Source organism: Canis lupus, chromosome 16 (genome assembly GCF_003254725.2).
Source record: "Canis lupus dingo isolate Sandy chromosome 16, ASM325472v2, whole genome shotgun sequence".
Classification (NCBI taxonomy): domain Eukaryota; kingdom Metazoa; phylum Chordata; class Mammalia; order Carnivora; family Canidae; genus Canis; species Canis lupus.
Genome location: NC_064258.1, coordinates 3462807 through 3481871, shown reverse-complemented (window position 1 = coordinate 3481871; position 19065 = coordinate 3462807). Strand labels below are relative to the sequence as shown.

The following is a 19065-nucleotide window of genomic DNA, read 5'->3' as shown; positions in this document are numbered from 1 at the left end:
TATAAGTTGAGCAAGAGCTTAGTAGCAGTAACTAATGAAACGGAACAATTATAACAATATACTATAATAAGATTTCTGTGAAGCTGGTCTCTCTTTCAACGAATCTTATTGTACTAAATAGGCATTTCTTCTGGTGATGACGTGAGATGACAAAATGCTTACATGACATAGGTCCATCTGCTTCCAAGACTACCTGAAACCAAAGACCATGATGGTCTTTCCCATCTTGCAAATACATCCCAATACGCTGTAAGTTCTTCAAGCCACAACATCTGAAAGCCATCCTTGATCCCTTCTTTTCTCTCTCCATTGCCACTTGGTAGCCCTCACTCTAAAACTCAGTCTAGCAGCTTGTTCCGTCACTTCTCTTATCCATCTGCTCACCATACACCCACTGACAATGCGCCTTAAATCAGTTCTCCTGTGATATTTTTTTTCTTCTGCTCTAGCTTCTGTACTCCCTTACAATTTATTCCTCATATAGCAGGGATAGTGGCATTTTGTCTCCAGCAGAAAATAAAGTTACCATTGTAATTTGATCAGAAGTTGCCAGATACTACAAGCAGTGCTAGTGGAGAAATCCAGAGCATCTGACGCTTTCTGAATTACAAAACCACAGGTATAGTCTACATAATATTAGGTCAGGTACCCTAAGGCTCTTGCAATGTGGAGCTTCTTTTTTTTTTTTCCTCATAGTGATAAACTAGATAATACAAGACTGGCATTCACTTATAGCTTAAAATATAAAAATCCAATTTCCTACAACAAATGCGTTTTTACAGTTCTGTGGTTATCACAAAGTTACAAGATTAAGTTTTGAGGAATTAATCAAAAACTGTCTAGTTAGCAATTGAATACCTTAATCTCTTGCTTTTTCACTCTCCGTCAGTAAATATAAAGAGAAATAGAGAAAACAGACAAAAAGAGAAATACAGTTTTCACTTGCATTAAATAACCTGCTCCACCGGCCCTTGTCTCTAATACTGCTCATTGTTCTACTCCTACAATCATTGGGTTTTAGGTATTTTCTAATGAGAACTTTTGTGAACAAGATGGCTAACAAAATAATGAGAACATTACCTATCAAAGGATTTATGCCAACAATATTGTGTCCTCTTGTTCCAAGATTTCTCATCGAATACTATTTATGACTTCTCTCTTAATTTTTATTATGATTGACTCATGATTTTGAGGCTTCTCTTTGGGACACCATATTCCATAATGTAACAAAAACTTATTTTTGTAACATGGTCTGGGACCAGCCATAGACTGTATGTTTGTGTTCCTCTAAAATGCATATGTTGAAACTACCCCCCCGCCCCCATCCCCACCCTGTGTGATGGAGGTGGCATCTTTGGGAAGTGATTAGGTCATGAGGGTTGCTATTTCATGAATGGATGAATGCCCTTGTAAAAGAGGCCCCAGGGAGATCCCTCACCCCTTTCACCATGTGAGGACAGCCATCTGTGAATCAAGAAGAGGACTCTTACCAGACACAAATCTGACAGCTGCTCCAATTTAGACTTCCCCACCTCCAGAACTGTGAGAAATAAATTTGTTTTTAAGCCACCCAGTCTATGCTTTTATTATAGAAGTGTGAACAGAGTTAAGACAGGTCCTGTTGCTTCCTGATTCTAGCCCACTGGTCTTTCTGTTTTAATATACTACTTCAATCTCAGCCTGAAGAGTCAAGATGAGTGATGTGGTGGTCATGAAGATGTGGGAAACTTTTCATGATAGTGGAAGATGTTAACTTTATGAAGACGTACAAAGCATTTTGGGCCTGTTAAGTTTTGTCTTGACTTTTCTTTCTTTAAGTTGTCCTCTTCCATTGTTAGGACAGCCAATTTCCAGCTTGCCCTATAGGAAAACTTATTAAAGAAGTTCTTTGCAAGGAGGATTGATGGCTTTATGTATATGAAGATAACATTTATAGAAGATTGTACTAAAAACAACTGTATTTCCAAGACCCATCTGTTATAAATACATATATATGATATATATATCATATATATATATATCCTACTGTTGTTTCTCTACACATTCAGAGCCTAAAGAGTTGGAACTACTATAAATATTTTCTATTTATATCAAAACACACCCACTACTTTTTTTGTGAACTAGGTTTATATTGCCAAGTATACGGATGCTAAAAATCTCCTCTTTTGACTAAAAAGTTTCTGTTATTACAGCAGGTATTTTTTGAAAGAAGCTGCAATGTTGTATATACTTTCACAGGAATCATGAGGATTCTCGGCCTGAACTTGGGAATGACATAATGCCTGCCATCCAGAAACTGGGGTTAGGGATTGGAATACATAATGTGCACAAGAAGTGCTGGCCAAAGAAGAGGGAGTCACTTACTATTCATGAGTTATGGAGACGATCACAAAACTTGTAAAAGACATTTGAGTTTGACCTAAAGGGTGTGTTTACTAAATTTAAGTATGCTGATCTTGAAAATAATCCCTTTGGATTTTCTCTCTGAAAAAACAAAAAAAAAAAAAAAAAAAAAAAGGAGGGGAACTAAAGCAGAGAAAGAAACCTCAGTTTTCAAACATTTCAAATTGCTACATCATACAGACTGAGTGTATAAATGTAAAAAGTGGAGAAATGAGGCAATTTTCCACTCACTTCAAGTCAGTAGAAATATCTGTCTCAATTGTCATGATCTTTCACAAGAAAATGGCCTCATCTTTTTGTACTTTCATGAAGACCTAGCCTGAAAATCACTTCATATACAAGTTATTTTCCTTATATTATTGCATAGATCATTGACAATTTTGTACTGTTGCATGCATCAGTGTATATATAACACTTGTGTGTATCATTAACTATCATTGTACACACTGCAGACAAGTTTGCATGCAGCTTTGCATATATTATTTGCATATATCATTGGGGTTATTGCATATCCAGTGACAGGTTTTGCTAATGCATAGATAATATGTACACTTCTTTTTCACTATTGTGCATTTTTTCCCAGTGATCTCTTTTATGGCAGAACCTCTGCCCCAGAAAATAATGAGGCTTCAATAAAGGAGTCCCTGAGGCAGATGGCATGGAGATATTACTTGCATCCCTAATTATTTTGTTAATAAACAGTAAACTATATTTAGTTACCAGTGAGAACATTTTCATTCTGTAAATGTGCCTCTGACCCTTTTCTTTCTTAAGTGAAGGAAACAATAATAAGTAACCAAACCTTATTTGGTATAACATGTTAGCTAGAGACTAGATTTCGATGATATAGATGAAAATCAGTTTTGAAAGTCACTTAATTTTAGCCACTTAGCTAAAAGCTGCTGCAGAAGTTCAAGGAGTTTTCTATCATGATGAGTTAAATTTGAATTCTTAAAACTTTCAGTTTGAATTGTGCATTCTCTCAGTCAAGCCTGCTGGATACTTCTAGAGCATACCAGGGCCAGCATTGCCCATCCCTTGATGAGAAAGTCCTTGTTCATTTCTAGCTCATCAAGATATTCAGTCCACTCACTCTCCTGACCACGTAGGCCATTTGCTTCTACCATACTGAGAAAGGGATTATGATTATGTTCACGGGATTGGGCATGCTGATGTAGGAGTAATAACTGCGGACAAATACAACTTGTTAAAACTGAAATCTAGGGGCATCAAGGTGGCTCAGCGGTTGAGCATCTGCCTTTGGTTGAGGTCATGATCCTGAGGTCCTGGGATCGATTCCCACATCTGGCTCCCTGCAGGAAGCCTGCTTCTCCCTCTTCCTCTCCCTGTGTCTCTCATGAATAAATAAATAAAATCTGAAAAAAAAAAAGAAACACACACAAAACTCTGAAATCTAAATGACAGTCCTTTCCCCATTTTTGTGTGTTTTGATCCCTGAAGTTATGATTCAACTCAAAAGACCTTCAAAGATAGTGGCTAACAGATTTAATTTATAAAGATTTAACTGATATGGGCAACTAAATGATTTTCAAGAAGGAACAAATACCTATTCTTGAGTGAGAATTCACTTACTCTATATTAAGCCAAAAGTAACATTTCACAGAAATGCAATGACTGCTTTAACAAAAATTTCAGTTCTTTACTGAAGATACAATGGGAATCAAGAATATTTGTAAAAAAAAAAGTATATATATTTTTTATTACAGTTCAATTCACTATTTGTCTTTCATGATCTGTCCCTTTCTTTCATGTCATACAAGTGGGCCCAAGGATTTTTCTCTCTTGTTTTAGGGCTCTTGCTTCCAGAATGTCATGTATTTGTCAATTCGCCCAATCATATATTCATTTATTATTTAATTAAATCTTGTGTTCACTCTTCTACTAGATATTTATTCAGAGCCTCATATGTCTAGGGAACCATGGCTAGCAGTGGTTATTAAAAATGGCAAATAAAAGTCAGTCCTCAAATTCAAAAGGACTTGTTCAGGATTTGTTTCGAGTTCTAGAACTTGATTATTTCTATAGCTACATCCTCCCCTCAGTCTTCTCCGTAAATAGAGATCAGATTTATTTGATAACCTAATGATAACTATTGTGTGTCTGAATTCTGAGGCCATTTGTAACCTGTAAACTTACCTCCTTCACCTTCAAACATATTTTGTGAGCTGTGACAATGTGTTTACTGTTCTTATTTCATTAGAAAGAAAAACATCTTGGGGATGATGGTATTTTTCTGGACAGTGCCAGTGCATATTCATTTGAGCAAAGAAGTTAGGAAACTGTTCCTAATTAACCATGTTGTTTCCAACATTCCATAGACTAATAGGAATGCATGCCAGAGATGAAGAATACAGAGTAGTATAGCAGTAAATTGGCAAACAAAATTGACCTTTTGCCCACATAGCTTTTAATTAAAAAACAAAACAAGACAAAAACAAAACAAAAAAACAAAACAAAACAAAAACAAAAACAAAAACAAAAACAAAAAAAAAACACATGTGGGTCAGTGCCTGCCCCAAACTTAGAAATTCCTTGGCCTAAATTGCGTTCAGGGGTAAGTGAACAGAGGGCTACTGGAGTATACCACGAAGCTCTTCAGTTTTTCTTAAAGGCAAGAATCAAACAGCAGTTTCTTAGTAGTTGCAGAGATGGAAAATGACTTCAGTGATTTTGATTTGATTATAACATTTTCATTTGCTTTTATGTTTTTTGCACACAAGACCTCATTTCTATGAACCTTCAATGCATGTTAGATATATCCTTTGCCAGTAATAAAGTCTTTATTAAGTAAGGGATATTTTTTGTACATTCTTCAAATAAATAAATAAATTGTATCCTGGCATATAAAAAATAGTCTGGTAAACTGCTTATGAAAAAATTCTTTTAAACACAAAGCACAAAAGCCTTAATGGCTGGCATCTAGAAGTGCTCTATAAATATTTGCTGAATGAATAAACCGGGGAAGTTATTCATGGTAAAAATGGAAACGAGCAGACTCTTTAATAAAAAAGGTTATATATAGTCAAATGTTACTTAGCGGCAGTATAAATAACATTCCCCCTGATGTTAATAAAATAGATCAACCAAAACTTGGATAACTTAGTTTTAAGGCAGTCGCTTGAAATAAAAATCACTTGATAGTATTGCTAACAAATTCAACATAATAATTTGCATTACATTACAACCTTCTTTGAGAATGAAATGAAAAGCTCTTTAGTCCAGCTTCCCATCCTAAGTAAAAATCCCCTCTGAAGAAATTATTATCTAGCTTTCACTTGAATAGCTCCAGTAATGGGGAGCTCACTACTTCTGTAATAATCCACTCTATTGTTGCTGTTACCTATGTAATGTTTTTTAGATTATTATACTGAATTCTAACTATATAATTTAATCTTCTTTTCCTGATGCCACCACCTAAAGTTGCACAGAGAAAATGTCAATTTTCTCTTTGTTATAGTATTTCTAAGACATTTAAAAAAATAAGAATATACATCTTAAGCACTGTTTGGTCAGGAAATTTTCCTTTCCTTTTCTTTTCTTTTCTTTTCTTTTCTTTATTTTCTTTTCTTCTCTTTCTTTTTTTAAAAAAAATTATTTATTCATTCATGAGAGACACAGAGAGAGAGGCAGAGACATAGGCAGGGGGAGAAGCAGGCTCCCTGCGGGGAGCCCAATGCAGGACTTGATCCCAGGACCCTAGGATCTCGACCTGAGCTGCAGGCAGATGGTCAAATGCTGAGCCACCCAGGTGCCCCTGGTCAGGAAATTTGAAGATTATAGTGCACGTCAATGTTCAAGATTTTCTAATCAAACTTAATTAGTATATTACATTAATTAGACTTGTGTACACGTGTTCACTTTTGCCCCCTGGCCCAGACTAACTTCCTAAGAAGATCTACTGTTCTGATGAGAACAGAAATTGCGCTGTGGCTTCTGTGCAGAACAGGAAGCTCATTAGACCTAATTTTGAGCTCACATTAGTTTCAGCTGCTATCCGGCCTTTATGCAATTTCATGCAGCAATATAGTTCTTGTGTCTGTCTGGCTTTCATTTTCCTTGTCTATTATAGCATATTCTTAGGGTAATAGCTAACCTTTTAAAAAACAAATTGGCTTAAGTCAAAGTTCTTAAAATGTAGTTGGCCTGCAAAATTCCTGAAAATGTATATTTTTTAATATATGAAACCAAACTTGCCTTGCAATAAGCCTATTTCTCACATCTCAGATAGTCATTTACATCTAAAGTGATGAATATGTAAGGAAGCCTCAATAGATTTGCTTTTAATTTTGCCGAAGTCCAAGAAATTTACTGATTTTAATAATGCTTTTATATCTGGAAATTATTAACAGTATAAAGAGATCTCTCTGCAAGTTTTCATTGTGTAGTATGCAGGACCCTTGAAGGAACAACTATATTTAACAAGGAGATTTTTGTTCCCCCAGTAAGGTATTAGTTTCAAATTTCTTGAAAACAGTTTGATATTCAGTGTTATTTCTTGATCAAATTCAAAAATGCAAAGAATTTGCACTCAAATGAGTGATCTACGGACAGAGAAATGCAACTGAGCATTGAGTCAAGAAGTAAATTTTTTCACTTAGTTCAAGCAAAATATTAACTTTGAAAATATGAGCTAAAGCTGTATAATCAATGTACATAAAGATGCACACTTGTGGAGTTTGTGGCATTATTGTTGCATAATTGAGAAACTTTCTGTCTCTATTCTTTTAAATAGTAGAAGATGGAAATTGCTACTCCTTGATTTTCTCTTGTAAAGCTTCAGCATCTTTGGTCCCTTCAAAGAAATATGATGAAATTCAGTGGTTACTCTGTTTGAACATTCTTGTTTTGGGTCTGTCTTAAAATGTTAATCCCATGAAGTTGAGCATTTTAAAATATGTTTTATAGCATATATTCCTTTTTTGTGTGTCTGTGGAATGTCAGTTAAGAGTCCTTGATCATTTTTTTTTTCATTGAATTGTCTGAATATCTCTTACTGATTTTCAGGACTTATTTATAAATTTAGATATGAGTGTGTGTTGGTTATACATTTGCAAATACCATCCATTGGTCAGTGATTATCCATTTCACTCTCTTATTAATACCTTTGGATAATCTGTAATTTCTAATTTTAATATAATCTAATTTATCCATTTTTTCTTACATAGCTAGTGCTTCTGAGTCCTATTTAAGAAATCTGTCCCAACTCCAGGAATATGATGTTACTCTCTTACATCATCTTCTAGAAGCTTTAGTGTTTGATCTCTCACATTTGTACCTATTTTTAACTAGATTTTTGAGTATAGTATACAGAAAAGCCACATTTCATTTTTTCCCATGTGGTTATCCAATGAACCTCGAACATATTCTTGAAAACAAACAAAACAAAAAAAAAAAAACAAACAAAAAAAAAACAAAAAACCTCCTTTCTCAACTACTTCCCTGTGTTACCTGTGTCATAACTCATAACTCATGTGATGGTATGCACTGTATGCATGTGGTCTTGTTTCAGGAATCTGTATTTTGTTTATTTGGTCAGTTTGCCTATCCTTGCACTCACAACTCTTATGTCTTAATTTACAATAATTTTATAAGCTATAATGTTAACAGAATAAATATAGTTATCAGAAAAATGAAAATTAAACTTACATTGTTCCTAAACAGCCAGAATGTCTAAATTAAACTTACTGGAAAAACAAAGAAACAAAAAAACTAATGTCGTACTATATGTTGGCAAGTTGAATTTAAATAAAAGCAAAACAAGTATATATATCTCTCATTCGTGAAATAAAAACAACAAAAAAAGGCTAACAATATCAAATTTTGGTAAGGATGCTATACAACAGAAATTGATGACCTACTGCCATGTGTGTTTGGGGAGGTGTGGGTAAAAATCAGCTCAAATACTTTGGGAAACTGTTGCCAAAATTGACTAAATGTAAACATACAAACATTTTTGGACCACAATCCCACTCCTGGGCATATACCCGACAGAAATGCACAAATAGGTGTTCACATAGATGAACAAGAATTTTGATGGCTGAATTATAATATATCATAAATATAACATATCATAAACATAATAATATAATATATCATAAAGATAATGATATCATAATATTATATCATAATAACTCGACTCTGGAAATATCCATGTTTAACACTAGAAGGATACATGAATAGAAGTAGATTATACGGTGTGATATTAGACAAGAAAGAAAATGAGCAATCTACAACCTACTGTATACTGCTAAATGCAACCCCATCGATGAATCTCTGGAGCAATTCACTGGGGAAGAGAAAGGTGAGCACATTTGGAAAAGGACACCAGAGAGCCTGTGGGTTGCTAGCAATGATTTCTTTATAGATCTGTGTGGTGATTACACAGCTATGTTCATTTTGTGATAATTCCTAATTCCTAATACAATATTTGTGGTTTGTTCATTTTTCTATTTATATGTAAAGCCTTAATAAAAACGTATCAAAAATGTTTTGAACACAGTACTGAAAACATAGTATTAAAGTTAGATGCCATCATTTCGACGCTGTGTTTTCCAAAAAGTGAATTAAATTGGCATATTTATTTCTATGCATTATACACCTTAATCGTGAAATTGATAATGCATTTGTTCATAAGGGCCGTTTTGATGTATTACTGATAGTAAAGCAAATTGTGCTGGTACAAGCTCAGATTTGCAGTCAGTCAAGAACATTTTACATCATAATTCAGTTAGTTATCCCATTAGGTCTCTCTTCCAGATTTATGTAATTGACAAATTTCATAAGCATGTCTTCCATGCCTTAGATAATAAAAATATTAAAAATGACAGTATACAGGATGAAAGCCTGTGGCACATCATTAAGGAGCTCTCGTCAAGTTGACATAGTCATTAATCAACATATTTGGGGCATAATTATTAGCCAATTTTGAATGCTCCCAAAACTGTTATCTTCTAGACCACATTTTACCCTTTTATATTTATAAAATATATATATATTTTATATATATTTATATAAATATTTTATATTTATCAGAGATATTGCCAAATACCTTGCTAAAATCAAATTAGACACATATCTATGGAATTAGCTGTGTTCTCTTAAACAAGGACATGATCAAAAAGGAAATCCTTGGGAATCCGTGAGTGGCTCAGTGGTTTAGCACCTGTCTTTGGCCCAGGATCCTGGAGTCCCGGGATTGAGTCCCACATCAGGCTCCCTGCATGGGGCCTGCCTCTCCTTCTGCCTGTGTCTCTGCCTCTCTCATTCTCTCTCTCTTTCTCTCTCTTTCTGTGTCTTTCATGAATAAATAAGTAAAATCTTTTTTTTTATTTTTATTTTTTTTTAAATCTTTTTTTTTAAAAAAAGGAAATCTTTATAACCCACCAATACCTCCAGTATCACCAACCCTCCATTTTTCTTTTTTTCTAAATGCTCATAACCCACATGCTAGATTTTGAAGGAGAGCTTTCTTATCTATTTTTCCCTATATTTACTAAGTCCCTTGTTTGCAGTGTGTGTGTGTGTGTGTGTGTGTGTGTGTGTGTGTGCATGTGTTGGGGGGGGGCTATCTTTACTTTTCTGGCACCTCCTTTGATAAATATTCAAAGACGCTAGGTTACATTTATGAAAAATGCCAGTCGTTTGGGATACAAGCTGAATGTTTCACAGAAGTTAAAGCAGCTCTGCCTCTCTGCTTCTGTCCTAACTTGTTACAGGAGGTAATTCCTCTACTCAGTTATTAGTTCTGCTACTCCCAGGATGAAGTGAAGTCTCTTGTCTTTGTTTCAGAAGCTAGAAATGGTAGACAAAGCTTTCTGTCTTCTTGTCTTCTAATAATGTCTGACAAAATCACTTCTTTTTTTCTGTTTTGTTTCAAAATGTATTTTAATACTATTTTGTTTAACATTATATAGGCATTAATTTTCCCATATCTTACGAATGACAATAATATTGCCATTTTCACTTCTCTAACTCACAGCAGACGTTAATTAGTGGTCATGCCGCTCTTTCCTGGCTTCCAATCAACAAGTATCTCCACTTAGTTGAAACCTATTTGAGCTCTTATAAATTGGTCATATGCCACATCTTCTAGCTATTTCTGTCCCATTGTAAGTAAAATCTGAGCTTACTATAGGCATTTTTTTGCACTTCTTCAGATGCAGTTTTTTATTTATCAATCGAGATAATTCTCAATTGTCTGCTTAAACTTTGTTTTAAATATTGCATTTCATTAGTCTTATTATCTTAGACCAGCTTTCATTTGCACGCCATCATACACTTTCCATGATACTCTTATATTACCTATGTTTTTTAGCGTTCAGAGGGTCTTTTAAATCCATGGAATCATGTTTTTTTCTCTTTTGAAAGAATTTCAATGATTACTTCTTCAAATGTTTATATTCCATGTATTTGTTTTATTCTAGAACTTTTTAGACTTATCATTGAAACTCTACCTTTATGCTCCGTGTTACAAATTTTAATGATTTACTGATGTATCGTTGATGCACACTAATATGCACATTCCTTTAAATTATACAGTTTGATGATTTTATATGTTACACCTATGAAACCATCACAGAATCAAGATAATAAATTTATCCATTACCCCAAGAAGTTCACTTTTGTCACTTTGTAACCCTTTTCTTTCCCCCTCCTTGTCTCCCTTCCTCCTGCAATTGATGATCTGCTTTTGCTCCTATATATCACTTTACATTTCCTAGAATTTTTATAGAAATTGAATTGTAGCAGGTGCACTTTTTTTTTTTATCCAGGGCCCCTTCAGATTATTTTTTAGATTGACCATGTAGTGTGTATCAATGTCCATTCCTTTTTATTACTGAACCGTATTTTGCCATGTGGATATACACCATTTGGTTTTCTGTTCATCCATCTATTGATGGACATGTAGGTTGTTTCCAGCTTTGGGCTATTACAAGGAAAGCTGCCAAGAACATCATGCACAGGGATGCCTGGGTGACTCAGTGGTTGAGAGTCTGTCATCGGCTCAGAGTGTGACCCTGGGGTCCCAGAATCGAGTCCCCCATCAAGCTCCCCATGGGAGCCTGCGTCTCCCTCTGCCTGTGTCTCTACCTCCCTCTGTGTCTCTCATTAATAAATAAATAAAATCTTTTAAAAAAGAACATGATGCACAGAACTTTGTTATGTTCACATGCTTTATCTTCTCTCAGAAAATACCTAAGAGGGGGATGGTAGGATCATATGGTAAGTTGTAGGAAAGAAGTACCTTCCGCCATTCAGATGATTCTTTGCTCAGCTCTGGGTGGTCTCTGCCTATATGTATGCTCATCATTGCTCAACTGAAGACTTGTCTCAAGATAGGAAGCCAGGAAGTATGACTCACTTCATGTTGTCCCATATCTCAGAGATCCCAGCCCTTGGTTGCCTCACATCTTACGTCTTCCAAATTGCCATTTGCTGTATTTTGACTACTTTTTCATTGTTTCAGGTGGGAAAGTACATTCAATCCCTATGACTCCATCTTGGTCAAAAGCAGAAGTTCTTGAATTCTAACTTGCTTTGTATTTTCCTATATTAACTTCTGTATAAATCCTTCAATATTACCTTTCAGCTGACCAATTCTTTCTGAGGTAATATGTAATTTTTGGATTTTCCTCTGATGAAGTTTTCTTTTTCCTATCAATGACTACATTTTTTTTTATTTCTGAGATCACTTTTTGGCTCTTTTTAGTATCTGTCTGTAAATGCTTTATTTCCTCTGGTTGCACCTGATCATTACTGTTGTTTTTAATGAATACATTATATTTCTGAGAACCTAAAACATATTTATTTCCACTGGTCCTTGATGGCTCTTCATCTGGAATTAATTTCCAATGAACTTTTGACATTTTCTTAGCTGACTTTGTGGCATTTGTTTTCTTTCCTGTGATTTCAAATTTCTGGCTCTGTGTCTCTCACCTCCTTTTCTGCCTTATAGTTTTGTGACTTTCTCTATTCAGCATACCACATCCGCAGTCCAGAGCCACATCTTACATGGATTACCTTGTGCCTTTGTCTGGTGGTCTAACTAGAGAATCATGGTCCACTCACCAAGTCTTGGTGCCGAGCTCATATGTACCTGTTTTCTAACTTCCTTTTTTAAAAAAAAAAAATTTGTTTGTTTGTTTGTTTGTTTGTTTGAGAGAGAGAGAGACAGAGAGAGAGAGAGAGAGGGAGCACCACCCAAATGTCCCTCATTTTCTGACATCTTTGGGCACAGTCTCATCTGGGCCATATTTCCAAGTCAGTAAGCAGCTGTTTTAGTCTTGTTTTACAAGCAAATTAGTCCTGGGCCAGTCTTATTTTCAGCCCTGACCCAGGCTTCCTTTCCCTGACACACATGGGGAGACTTCTTTTTACCAATATTCCCCAGGAGCTGGTGCCCTGCTGCCTCTGTGTTTTCCCAGACCCTGAATCCAGTCAGCCTCTGCTTTGGTCCATTGCTTTGCATTTTGGTTGCATTTCTTGTGCATGGAGATGCTTATCTTATTTTTTATCCTGGCTATGTCTTTTCAATTTTCTTTTTATCTATCTTATCTAAAAATACTATATATTTAGAGCAGAAGGAGGCCTCCAAGCCTGAACTCATAATATTATCTTGCCTGCAAGTCTCCTTTTCAATTTATTCTTTTCATCTGATACATATTTTTCAACCAGTTATTAAAGTTAGTTCTATACTTAATTGAAAAAAATTTCTCCCTTTTTCTTTTAAATTAGAATCTAGGTTTATAATCTCTGGTAGTATTACAACCACCCACTTGGGCATGATGTTTATGCAGGAGCCATTTATCACTAGAAAAGAAATTTCAAGCCCTCTCTTGAACCACCTACTAAGTTTTTCTTTTCTCTCAGAGGTACTGATTTATAAATTACAAATCAGAAATGGCCACATAATTATAAGCTTTCACTAAGTTTAGAAGTCTAGTTTTATCCATTTCTCCAGCTTCTCTATTATAATTTATCACTCAACCCCAGTAGACTGAGGCACTAGAATATAAACAGTATGTATCTTTATAATTCACACACACACACACACACACACACACACACACACACGGAGTGTATGCATGTGAGAGAGGGAAAAAAAGAGAAAGAGAGAGAGAGATGAAGGGAAGTAGAAGAGAAGAGGGAGAGAAAAAGAGGGAGGGAATAGCATCTTCCTGTTTAGGAAATGATAAGAGGTCTATATAAGTACACATCTTTCAATTCATGCTAATAATTTGCTAGTTATCTACAGATACTTTTGTTCTATTATTTCCAAAAAAGAGTTAGTGTTGTCTTCTTAGAAACCAAGAGTTTATGACTATTCAATATCTCCACTTCCTCTATCTTCTCTTCAACTTTGCAGTTTTTTCCATCGAGCTCTCACAACATCCATTCAGAACACATTTGCCCTCTTAGCCTCTCCCAATATGTTGAGGAGCACTTCTGTCCCCTTATATACCATTTTTCTGAGGTTTTTGTGATGAAAAAGTTATAATCCTTAATCCTTGGATCAATAGAGGCTGCACATTTCACAAGCCAAATGAACAAAGTAATCAACTTCCCCAAATTACACTTCTTTATAGATCAAAGAGAAATAGGAAACTTTTCATTGATCTTTCCACCATGTTCATCATGAAAGCCTGACATTTGCCCTCCCCTTGAGGTTAATCACTATTTTCTCCACATCTCACCGCAAAGAATAACTTTTAACTTCTGTTTTCCCTTCTTTTGGAATTTTGCTTCCTTTAAAGTTGACAATAAATTCTACCTTTTAAAGTAGGGAGATTAATGGGAATAAGTATTTGTATGCTAATCATCTCTTTATTGAAAAGTTATAATGCAGCAAAAAATGAGTAACTTAAAAAATTTATACTGGAATTCTTTTTGAGGACTAGTGAGGAGAAATATTCTAATTTCACCACTAAACAATTCAATACTCACATTTTACCCTCTGTGGTCATTGTAATAATTGCACGTTTACTTCAATGACCAAATCACCTTGTTGTTTTGGGTAACGCATAGATAGAACTTTCGACACAGTTCACTATAGAATTTCTTCTAGGTTTGGAACAATGTATTTAATAGAGAAGAAAGTATTTTTATAATCTGTTAATGAGTAGTTCATCTACAGCCCCTCTAACATTTTATACAATTCTAGGTAAGATAGGCATGTGGATGGTAGATGACTATAGGGATATTAAATACTACAATAGGGGGGAAAAAGCATATAGATTACAGACACAGATACAACTCCCATTGTTAGTGAGCAGATTATCAGAAAAGTGATTGCAAGGAGGTATTGGAGATTGGATTTCCCAGGATACAAATTCTAAGATAGAGAAGATGTAGGAATTTTTTAGTACTTTAGGGATGGAGACCCTAAAGTAAAGGAATGGGATGAAGTGGAAAGAGACAGAGGGAGTAGTTGCCATTCAAAATAGATTCCGTGGAGGCTTCACCAATTCTAGAGACTGTGATGACCTGCCAGTATTCCCCAGATGAGGTGGGAGGACTGCCCTTTCAAACTCCTGGTTGACGAGTCATTGCATGTGCACAACCCCAGGAAGAGGCATGGCCTTGGATATGGTGCCTATTTTTCACTCAGTAAGTTCCTCAAGAGGAATTAGAGCTAACAACTATCTTTTGGCAACATTGAAATAACTGAGGGAATCATTCCTCCTGTCATACAGGAGGACCCGAATGGCACATCACGGCATCCACTGCAGGAAGTAATGCTTGCAGTGGACATACTGATACTTGAAGAAGTTACACTTTCTCACTTTTATTGGAACATGTTACACCCTTGTTTATACATGGTCTGTGGCTGCTTCATCCTATAACGTCAGATGTTAGTAGTTCTACCAGAGGTGTATGGCCTGCAAAGCCTAAAATGTTTAGTATCAAACCCTTTATAGAAAAAGCTTGCTGGGGACACCAGGGTGGCTCAGTTGGTTAAGCATCAGCCTTCAGCTCAGGTCATGATCTCAGGGTCCTGAATTTGAACTCCACATCTGCCTCCCTGCTCATTGGAGAGCCTGCTTCTTCCCCTTCCTCAGCCTGCAGCTCCCCCATCCTGTTTGCTCTGTCTCTTTCTCTCTCTCCCCTTCTCCCCCTCCCTCTCTCTCCATCTCCCCCATGTCTGTCAAATAAATAAATAAATAAATAAATAAAATCTTTTTTAAAAAAGGAAAACCTTGCTGATCCTTGATTATAGGGTTACTACCTTCAAATAATATTGTATCATTCCCTAGTAACATAAGGAACTCGATACAGAATGTTTTTTTTCCTTGCCCCCTGTCCTTTGTGCTATTGTAGTTGTAGGTTTGACTTCGACATCTGTTATAAAACCCTTTAACCCATTGTTACTATTTTTGTTTTAAAAACTCAATTATCTTTTAAAGAAATTTGGAAACATGAAAAAATATCTTATATTTACTGACATGTTTGCCGTTACCAGCATTCATTTCTTCACGTAGAAATGAGTTTCAATATGGTCAATTTTCCTGGACGCTGAAAAATTTTCATTTCTTAAAGTATATACCTTTTAGAGATAAATTCTCTCAGCTTTTGCCCTAAATATCATGTTACTTTCATGTGTAAGGGATATATTTGCTGGATATGGAATTTTAGATTGACACATTTGTTTTTTCCTTTCCTTTCATCCTATCAGATGTCATTCTTTTTTTTTATTTTTAATTGGAGTTCAATTTGCCAACATATAGCATAACACCCAGTGCTCATCCCATCAAGTGCCCCCCTCAGTGCCCGACACCCAGTCATCCCCACCCTCCGCCCACCTCCCTTTCCACCACCCCTTGTTCGTTTCCCAGAGTTAAGAGTCTCTCATATTCTGTCTCCCTCTCTGATACTTCCCACTCATTTTTTCTCCTTTCCCCTTTATTCCCTTTCACTATTTTTTATATTTCCCAAATGAATGAGACCATATGTTTGTCCTTCCCTGATTGACTTATTTCAGATGTCATTCTGTTGTCTTTTGCCTTGTATCCTTTTTGCTAAGCTGTTATTGGCCTCTGGGTACTTTTGAGATTTTTCTCTTTAGCATTATTTTTTACCAATTGATTGTAATGACACTTGGTGTGTTTTTCTTTGTATTTATCCTGATTACATGTCACTGAATCCTTAAGATATCAGGTTTACTATTTTCAACTACTGTTTCTTCAAATGTACTTTTTAGAGGTGCCTGGGTTGTTCAGTGGGTTAAATGTCTGGCCCTTGATCTCAGATCAGGTCTTGATCTCAGGGTTGGGAGTTCAAGTCCTGTATTAGGATCCACGCTGGGCATGAAGCCCACTTAAAAAAAAAATAGGGGCAACTGGGTGGCTCAGTAAGTGGAGAACCTGACTCTTGGTTTCAGCTCAGGTCACAATCTCCTGGTCCTGGGACCCATCTCAACATTGGGCTCCTAGCTCAGTGGAGAATCTGCCTAGGATTTTCTCTCTCTCCCTCTGCCCATCCCCCTCTGTCCCACCCCCACTGTGAGCTCTCTTTCTCTAAAGTAAATAAATAAAATATTTTTTAAAACGTATTTTTGTCTCCTCCCAATGTCTACCTTCTCTGCTTTTAATTCTCTGCTTGCATGATTGTTGGGACACTTAATAGTATCCTGCAGTCTACTGAAGCACTGTTCATTTTTTTAAAAGACTTTATTTATGAGAGAATGAGAGAGAGGCAGAGACACAGATAGAGAAACAGGCTCCTTGCAGGGAGCCTGATGCGGGACTCGATCCCAGGATTCCAGGATCATGCCCTGGGCTGAAGGCAGGTGCTAAACTGCTGAGCCACCCAGGAATCCCCCGCACTGTTCATTTTTAAACATTTTATCCCCTCTGAGCTTCCATTTGAATGGTTTATACGGCCTTGTATTCAAGTACACTGAGAATGTCTTCTCAGTTTCTAATCTGCAGCTAAATCCATCCAGTGCAAGTTTTATTTCAGATATAAAAATAATTCAGAGGGACACCTGGGCAGCTCAGTTGTTTAAGTGTCCAACTCTTGATTTCGCCTCAGATCATGATCTCAGGGTTGTGGGATTGGGCCCTGAATCAGGCTCCATGGCTAGTGTGGAGCCTGCTTAAGATTCTCCTCTCCCTCTCCCTCTCACCCCCAACCCCAACCATATATAGAACAAAACTTCCATTTTGTTCTCTTTGGTTGTATCTTTTCTTCCTTAATATATCATTCCTTCAACATTTATATATTTTATTTCAAAGAATATAATTAATTTATAAGCTCAGTTTTAAAGTCCTGCTTAGCTAATTTCATCAACTCTGTTATTTACAATCTATTTCTATTGATTGACTTTTCTCTTGTTTAAGTTATTTTTTCTTGCTCTCTCAAATGTCTAATTTTTTTTTTTAATTATACTAGACATTATGGATGCTTTGTTGTTGATCTTCTGAACTTTCATGGCATCCTTTAATGAAGTGTTGAGTTTTGTCTGAGCAAGGAGTTAATCTATTTGTAGGTCAGATTGATCTTTTTTTCAGACTTGTTACCAATCTTTATTCAGATGTGCCCAGAGTAGCCCTTGTTTTAGGACTAAATTATTCTAATTTTTCTGAGATGTCTGCTGAATGCCTAACCTTGTTCAACAACTCCTCTCAATCTTCTCTAGTGTGAAGTTAAACTACTTCCAGCCTTGTGCTTCCTTTGGTTGTTTTTCATTTCATAAAGGCCTTTACCTTGTCTTGCGGAGCCTTGGTCTGCAAATACACAGGTTACTATTCATACAGAGTTTGAACTTCCAAGGCTCATTGGTTATCCCATGCAGATTTCCAGAGGTCTTTCTCTTTATAGCTGCCCCCTCCCTGGTACTTTGTCCTGCAAACTCCAGCTTCCTCCAGAGCTTTGATTTTGATATGTCTCCATCTCCATGACACTGTTGTACTGTTTGGGATGCTCTTCTACATGCCACATAATCCAGAAAGTGAAACAGGCAAAAAGTCAGTCATCTGTCAGTGGTCACCTCATTTGTTTATCTTCTCTTGTGGTTCAGGAATCCTGTATTGTCTGTTGTCTAATCCCTATAAAGAGTAACTTTATATATTTTGTAATTTTGTGATTTTTTTTATGGCAGGAGAGATATTCTATCATAGTTGAAAGCAGAAATAAACCATGTAAACGTCACTTAATGAATGATATATCTGTGATGATTTATAAAATGACTTCTTTTATCATAGTCCTCATAAAATCAATTATTTTATTGTCACTTTTAAGTTTTTAATTTGCAAAGTGCTGCATATATATTGATGTTTTGATAATTTATTTAATACTTTTCTACCATTCACTCCCATTAGTAGCAAAACTCATTCAAAAAATTATCTTGCCCCTTAGCACTAAACATCATGCCACATTTTCTGTAATATGTTTACTTATAATCATAGTTATTTCATATAGTGCTATAAACTAAGAGTATTTTGTTCTATATGAATGTTACTTGTCTCAAAATATTTTTGCATTTTTGTTATTTAACAATTTTTATATTACCAAAAGAAGTTTTACTTCATTTAGTAACTGAAATTATTTTCCTAGAAATGTGGTTATCAAGAGGCATGGGTTGTATATCTCTTAAGTGTTAGCAAACACATTACCTGAGTACTATATACCTTAGTTCTCATG

The 19065-nt window shown here is 35.7% G+C and overlaps 1 protein-coding gene across 1 annotated transcript in view; it reads left to right on the top strand.

The window, feature by feature from the left end:
* The window catches only part of CNTNAP2 (contactin associated protein 2), a 1981926-nt gene that overhangs the window by 627085 nt on the left and 1335776 nt on the right, over nt 1-19065 (top strand). The window lies entirely within an intron of this gene.